The 7457-nt window shown below is 43.8% G+C and overlaps 1 non-coding gene across 1 annotated transcript; it reads left to right on the top strand.

Moving 5' to 3' along the window:
• Positions 1–3670: 3670 nt before the first annotated feature.
• On the top strand, positions 3671–3777 carry LOC129684052 (U6 spliceosomal RNA). The gene has a single exon (XR_008721243.1). It is a non-coding gene; the product is annotated as a U6 spliceosomal RNA (small nuclear RNA).
• The last annotated feature ends 3680 nt before the right edge of the window (positions 3778–7457 follow it).

Below are 7457 nucleotides of genomic sequence, written 5' to 3'. Positions count from 1 at the left end.
GAGGCATGCACAGACACAATTCCCTGCTCCCTGCACAGCTTTCTTGAGCCTCCAGGAATCTGCTCACCATGAATCCTGGGCTTCATGTCTCTCACCGCCAGCCTGCAATAGAGTCCCTTTGTTTATTAAAAATGGGTCCAGGAAATGCATTCTTCAAATACGTGAGTGTCTCAAAAGGCAAAGAAATTCTGCAAAGTGTTCTGAATTGAGAGATGCGACAACCAAAGGCAGCACCTTACGCTAGTCTAGGTCTTACCCAGAAATGAGAAATGTGCCGCATGAAGGGCCTTCTGGGACAGCTGAATTTGGAGATAGAAGAGTTTGAGGTATAATAGCAATGCAGTTTTACATAAGAAAATATTCCCTACTCTTAAGAAATGCTGAAATATTTAAGGATTAAAGGGTCAGAGTGTACATTACTACTTATCTTTACTTTTTCTTATAAAAAATATTCATTGAGAAAGACGCAGAAAGGATATAAATAACAATGCAAATGCGGTAAAATAATGAGTGGATCTGAACATTGTGTAAAGCTCCTCATTTTCTTCTTATTTTCTGTCACGGTTACTTTCCGTTGCTGTGATAAAATGCCATGACCAAGGCGACTCATTAAAGAAAGCATTTAATGGTTCTAATGCAATCAGAGAGTTAGAGTCCAGGATGTCAGAGAACAACTGAGAACTTGCATCTTGATTGACAGCCATGAAGCACACAGAGAGAGGCACTCTGGGAATGAAGGGGTCTTTTGAACTCTCAAAGCCCACCCCCTCTGAGAAAGCCACACCTCCTAATCCTTCCACCAATTGGGGACCAAGTTTTCAAATATATGAGTGTGCGTGGTGGGGGGGGGGCGTATTTTCATTTAAACCATCACGTCTTCCATTTTTTTCCCATAAATTTGGTATTATTTCCAACAGAAACGTTCGGTAAAGAGTATTATTTTAGGGCCAGCAAGACGGCTCAGCGGGTAAGGACACTTGCTGTCTAGCCTGGCAACCTGAGTTCAGTCTCAGGGACCGTTTATGCATGACGGTACGAGGCTCAGTGTACAGTTGTCTTCAGTGCTGTCAGTCACATACAGGACTCCAAGATGTGTTAGCAAACATAGGCTCCCGGTCCCCCTGCTGAACCAGCCACCCCTTCAGCCTGAACTCCCACACGGTGACGGAAGATAACCTACTCCGCCCAGCTGCTTACACACATGCTGTGTGGCACACGCACACCCCTTTCTCTCCGTCACAAAACGAAGACACAAACAATAAATAAGAGTCAAACTATTATTTTAAAAACGGAACTCTAACTCTGGAAAAGGTTGAAAGCTATAAGCTCCAAGGCACAAGGGGTTTAATGCTGCCAGTGGAACCTGCTTTAGACTAGATCGCGGCAGCAACATGGCCAAGTCCTGAAGACTGCACTGACAGTGTTCACTGTCGATTAGAAGCCTCGCCACATTATTTAGCTACCAGTTGGGTAGCACTCAGCCATTGAAAACTGAAGCCTTTCATTCATAGAGCGTCCCAGCTTTTCAAGGAGGTATGTCTCTGGAATCCCTAGGGATAAGTGGCCTCAGTCACAGATTCCAGGAAGAAAAAAAAAAAAGAACTAAAATTTTGCATTTTAAAGAAAAATCTAAGTTGCTTGTTAAGTGTAGATTAACAAATGAAATCAGTCTTCCGTGTTCTTTCCCAGAATAATAGCTCCATGCTGGTTCTTGCCATACTGATTGATCTTCACACAATCAATCCTGTTGGGCAAAGAATATTAATAAGAGGGTCATGAAAGTGAGCCAGAAGTTTGAAACTTGGATGAATTGGGACGGACATCAGGAGAGCATCAAACTTCAATCAAGCCAGGGATCCTTCAAGTTGGGGTGTTAGTTTCTTCTGTAGCCTGCCACTGGACATCTGGCTTTTCATTCTTCAGTGCTGTCTACCTGGGCTCCTAAGCACCAACAGGATCTCTGAATCAGATTAAGAAGCATCAAGCTGATGTCCGCAGTGACACCCTTACACTGTAGCAGCTCGGCCAACTGTGACTTGTCTTTCACACCTTCAGATTCATAAATCCTGTCCGAAGCTAAATCTGGATCTCCCTGAAGGAGAAGTGGGTGAGGGAAAGGAGGAGAGCCTGTATTGTGTTACTCCCTGAGAGTTTGCTTTCATTAATCTTTGCTCCGAAGGTGCCTTTGAATGGTTCTTGGTGCAAAGAATGACGTTCATGCACAATCTCTCCTGCCAAACATTTTACTCACCCTAAAGTCTGCCGACAGTTTGGAAGCAGTGTCTTTTGCTATTGTGTTTTCCAATTGGCTTTCTATTGTCACTTCAAAAAGAGTGTGAAAGCACCTGATTTATGAGAGTCTTGCTTAAGAAGTGTCATTTCCATTGCCTTTCTAGACACCACCTCTAATAAGCAGAGGAGGGTAGTTTGGCTTGCACTTGCTTGGGGGAGCTTTAGGTGTCATTTGTACATTGGCTGGAGCTCTGACTCATTAGAATTCTCCTCAATGCCGCCTCAGAAACACCTGGAAGACTACACAAGCAACACTCCTGTTTGTGTGACCTCCCAGCTAAGGTAGCCGCTGTGTGCCCGTGAACACAGTCTCAGTGCAGACGCCTGGCTCTTTTCCTCCCCTGTGCTGTCACAGCATATGACAAGCGGAATTTCAATGACTCAGGAGCCATACCCCAGTTAATAATTGGGCCAGTTTTTCAAAGGTGCTTCAAACTTATTTTGTTAAGTCCCTGCCTGAATTTTGTTCACGCCGAACATGATATAGTTTCTCCAGTAACCTCATGTATGGCTGCAGCTTGAATGTCAGCAGCCAAGAACTGACAATCTGCTGAGAGGAGGCTTAACTTAATATGGAGAAGACTCTGAGAAGACAATTGATGCCAAGAAATCCGGAAGGTCATTATGTGGACAATCTCCCGCACAGCAACTTTTGAACCTTTTTAATGAGTAAGGAGGAACATTTATGCATAACGGTCTGGAGCTCATTGTACACTTGCCTTCAGAGCTGTCAGTCACCTACAGGACTCTAAGATGAGCTTTGCAAATGCAGCCTCATAATCCTCATGCTGAACCAGCAGTTTGGGAGTCTGACCCGGAGAGTTTCTCAGAGACTGTTTCTCACACTTTCTGTCATGTGTAGATCTACTGGTGTGGGTGAGTCCATTTTCTTACATCTAGGGTAGAAGCACACAGAGTATAGGGTTCCCAGACTCTTCTCACGTGGAAACAAGGGATGGGACATTGGGTGTACACAGTTCTCCTGCTGTGCTGGCCAATACTGGGCAGAGCCATATTCCCGTGTAGTTTCCCAGATCTGCTAGATACCTGAAAACAGAGAGGAATCTGAGGCAGGGATCCAAAGGATGGATTTATATCACTGAGATGGTCTTAGGACTAACTTCTGTTTCAGAAGTTTGATATGGAAGGTAGTGGATAAAATACAGATTTTAGTTTTTATTAATTTTATTAAATTATTGGGAGGAAGCCTTGCCAGGGCACACAAGTGTGTGTGGAGATCAGAAGACAACTTGGAGGAGCCAGTTCTACCCTTTTACCACAGTGGTCCTAACCCAGGTAATCAGATTTGGTTGCAGATTTGGTTACTCAGAGTTCAGCTTTTAATCCAAATGCATCGACTATAAAAAGTCATTCATGCGTGCTCGCTTCGGCAGCACATATACTAAAATTGGAACGATACAGAGAAGATTAGCATGGCCCCTGCACAAGGATGACATGCAAATTCGTAAAGCATTCCATATTTTTTTCAATGTCCTTAGTCATAAGGGAAATGCAAACCAAAACAACCCTGAGATTTCACCTTACACCCATCAGAATGGCTAAGATCAAAAACTTAGTGACAAGTGACAGCAAGTGACAACACATGCTGGAGAAAGGGGAACCCTTCTCCACTATTGGTGGGAATGTAAACTTGTACAACCACTCTGAAAGCAATCTGGCGCTTTCTCAGAAAACTAGGAATAGCGCTTCCTCAAGATCCAGATACACCACTCCTAGGCATATTCCCAAAAGAGGCTCAAGTACACAATAAGGACATTTGCTCAACCATGTTTTTAGCAGTCTTATTTGTAATAGCCAGAAGCTGGAAACAGCCCAGATGCCCCTCAGTGGAGGAATGGATACAGAAATTGTGGTATATCTACACAATGGAATATTACTCAGCAATAAAAAACAAGGAAATCATGAAATTTGCAAGTAAATTGTGGGATCTGGAAAAGATCATCCTGAGTGAGTTATCCCAGAAGCAGAAAGACTCACATGATATATACTTACTCATATAGACATATAATATAGGATAAACCTACTAAAATCTATACACCTAAAGAAACTAATCAAGAGGGAGGACTCTTGCTAAAATGCTCAATTCCTATCCAGAAAGGCAAAGAGGAAGGACATCAGAAGGAGAAAAGAGGGAGCAAGTCAGGAGCCTGACACAGAGGACCTCTGAAAGGCTGCCCTGCACACTATCAAAGCAGACACTGAGACTTATGGGCAAAGTGCAGGGAATCTTAGGAAAGAAGTTGGAAACAGTAAGATGTGGAGAGGACAGGAACTCCACAAAGAGAGCAACAGAACCAAAAAATATGAGCACAGGGGTCTTTCCTGAGACTGATACTCCAACCAAGGACTATGCATGGAGAATAACCTAAGACCCCTGCACAGATGTAGCCCATGGCAGTTCAGTATCCAAGTGGGTTCCATTGTAATAGGAACAGGGACTGTCTCTGACATGAACTGATTGGCCTGCTCTTTAATTACCTCCCCCTGAGGGGGAAGCAGCATTACCAGGCCACAGAAGAAGACAGTGCAGCCCCTCCTGATGAGACCTAATTGACTAGGATCAGAAGGAAGGAAAAGAAGACCTCCCCTATCAGGGGACTTGGGGAGGGGCATGAGTGCAGAAGGGGGAGGGAGGCTGGGATTGGGATGGGAGGAGAGAGGGGGCCATGGGGGGGGATACAAAGTGAATAAGTGTGATTAATAAAGAATTTTTTAAAAAGTCATTCATGATTTCCTTTTTCATTGCTGGGTAGTATTCCATTGTGTAAATGTACCACAATTTCTATATCCATTCCTCCACTGAGGGACATCTAGGTTGTTTCCAGATTATGGCTATTACAAATAGAGCTGCTATGAACATGTTTGAGCAAATTTCCTTGTTGTATAGTTGAGCATTTTTTTTGAGTATATACCTCGAAGTGGTATAGCTAGATCTTGAGGAAGCACTATTCCTGATTTTCTGGGAAAGCGCCAGATTGATTTCCAAAGTGGTTGTACAAGTTTACACTCCCACCAGCAATGGAGAAGGGTTCCCCTTTCTCCACAACCTCTCCAGAAGAAGCAGAAAAATACTCATGGTATATACTTACTTATAAGTGGATATTAGACATATAATATAAGATAAAGATACTAAAATCTGTATACCTAAAGAAGCTAAGCAAGAAGGAGGACCCTGGGTAAGATGCTCAATCCTCATTCAGAAAGGCAAATGGAATAGACATCAGAAAAGGAAGAAAACAGGGAACAGGACAGGAGCCTACTATAGAGGGCCTCTGAAAGACTCTACCCAGCAGGGTATCAAAGTTGATGCTGAGGCACATAGCCAAACTTTGGAAAGAGTGCAGGGAATCTTAAGAAAGAAGGGGGAGATAGAAAGATCTGGAGGGGCAGGAGCTCCACAAGGAGAGCAACAGAACCAAAAATGTGGGCCCAGGGGTCTTTTCTGAGACTGATCCTCCAACCAAGGAGCATTCATGGATAACATAGAACCTCTGCACAGATGCTGCCCATGGCTACTCAGTCTCCAAGTGGACTCCCAAGTAAGGGGAACAGGGACTGTCTCTGACATGAACTCAGTGGCTAGCTCTTTGATCACCACCCCCAGAGGGGGGTGCAGCCTTACCAGGCCAGAGAGGAAGGCAATGAAGTCAGTCTTGATGAGACCTGATAGGCTAGGGTCAGCTGGAAGGGGAGGAAGACCTCCCCTCTCAGTGGACTGAGGGAGGAGCAAGGGAGGAGAAGAGGGAGGGAGGGCAGGACTGAGAGGTCATGAGAGCGGGGCTACAGCTGGTATACAAAGTGAATAAACTGTAATAAATAAATAAAAATTAAAAAAAGAAGAGAAAAGCCATTCAGAGGTTTTCTGATTGTCCTGGTGTTGAGATAGCCCAGGAATCCTCAGCTTAAGATGACGACCTTGAACTTCTGATCCTCCTGACTTCTCCTTCTGAGTGCTGGGATTCCAGCAAGGTCCATCACACTTTATTTGCCCAGAGCTTGGGGCCGAACTCAGGGTACCTGTACATGCTAGGCAAGCTCTCTACTGAGGAGCTGTATCTGCAGCTACAGTTGCAGTGTGAACAGCAAAACACACGTGAGGATGTGTGTCCCCTGATTTTGTTCAGTGAATGATGAGGCCAATATGGAATCACCGTATTGTTCCCATGTGTGGAAGCCAAGTGAGCGGTTTTAATTTATCATAGTCATTATTTCAAGAAGGTAACACACACTTTCATGCGGAGTGGGATTACACCACATGAATGCATTGGAGGTGTTACATTTATAAATCTCTCATGTCTATCATATTTTGAGGGATGTTTTTGTAGTTCTACGTGTTCCTTTCTAGACATCTCGAGCATTTTTCACCAGCTCCTTTTGGAGTCTGGCAATACATGAGTTTCTACCAGCCGAACAGTTCATACTGTGTATACATATTAATGATGGACTGTGGGACGGACCTAGGGCAATGGGGCTCCAGAGAATCAATACTAAAGTCAAGGTTGACTCGAAATGATTTAGAAGTGCACAGCTCTTTCCTGTTTGTAACATTCCTTGTGTGTGTCGATCCCATGAGGGAATGAAAGAGCCAAACACGGCCACAGTGTCTGTCTGTCTAGTTGTAGTGTAACAAAAGATCTTTGGAGTCGTGAGAGAACCATGAAATCCTACACCTGTAGACAATAAGCGTAACACCACGACGAGGGAAATGTACCGAATTCCCTTCAGGAAGACCATACGTGATTGCTCAGTACTTTCTTGACTTACCTTGGGCCAATTCAGGAGTTCTCTTCTGTTCTCAGACAGTAATTCATAGAAAGAAGAGCTAATATTTGATCTGGAGATATAGCTCAGTGGCAGTGCTGTATGACTTCTGCATGGGCTACAGTTCAATAGCCTGCAACACACACACAGAGGCTAACAGTGAAAATTTACCATGAATAGGCACTGCTAACACTCAATAAAACTCAATTTCTATAGCATATATAAGTGTAAGTAGTGGAATCAAGATTTCGTAAGTGAGCAAACTGACTGCTGTCTCTAACTACAAGGAAGATATTTTATTTGCAATAAACGGAGGTTTACCTTGATAGGACTTCATGATTTTACCATAGTTGAGACCTGGAAAAGTTGAAACTCTGCCTCTC

Source organism: Psammomys obesus, unplaced genomic scaffold (genome assembly GCF_907164565.1).
Source record: "Psammomys obesus unplaced genomic scaffold, mPsaObe1.curated_primary_1811, whole genome shotgun sequence".
NCBI lineage: Eukaryota > Metazoa > Chordata > Mammalia > Rodentia > Muridae > Psammomys > Psammomys obesus.
This window is presented reverse-complemented; position numbering and strand designations above follow the sequence as displayed.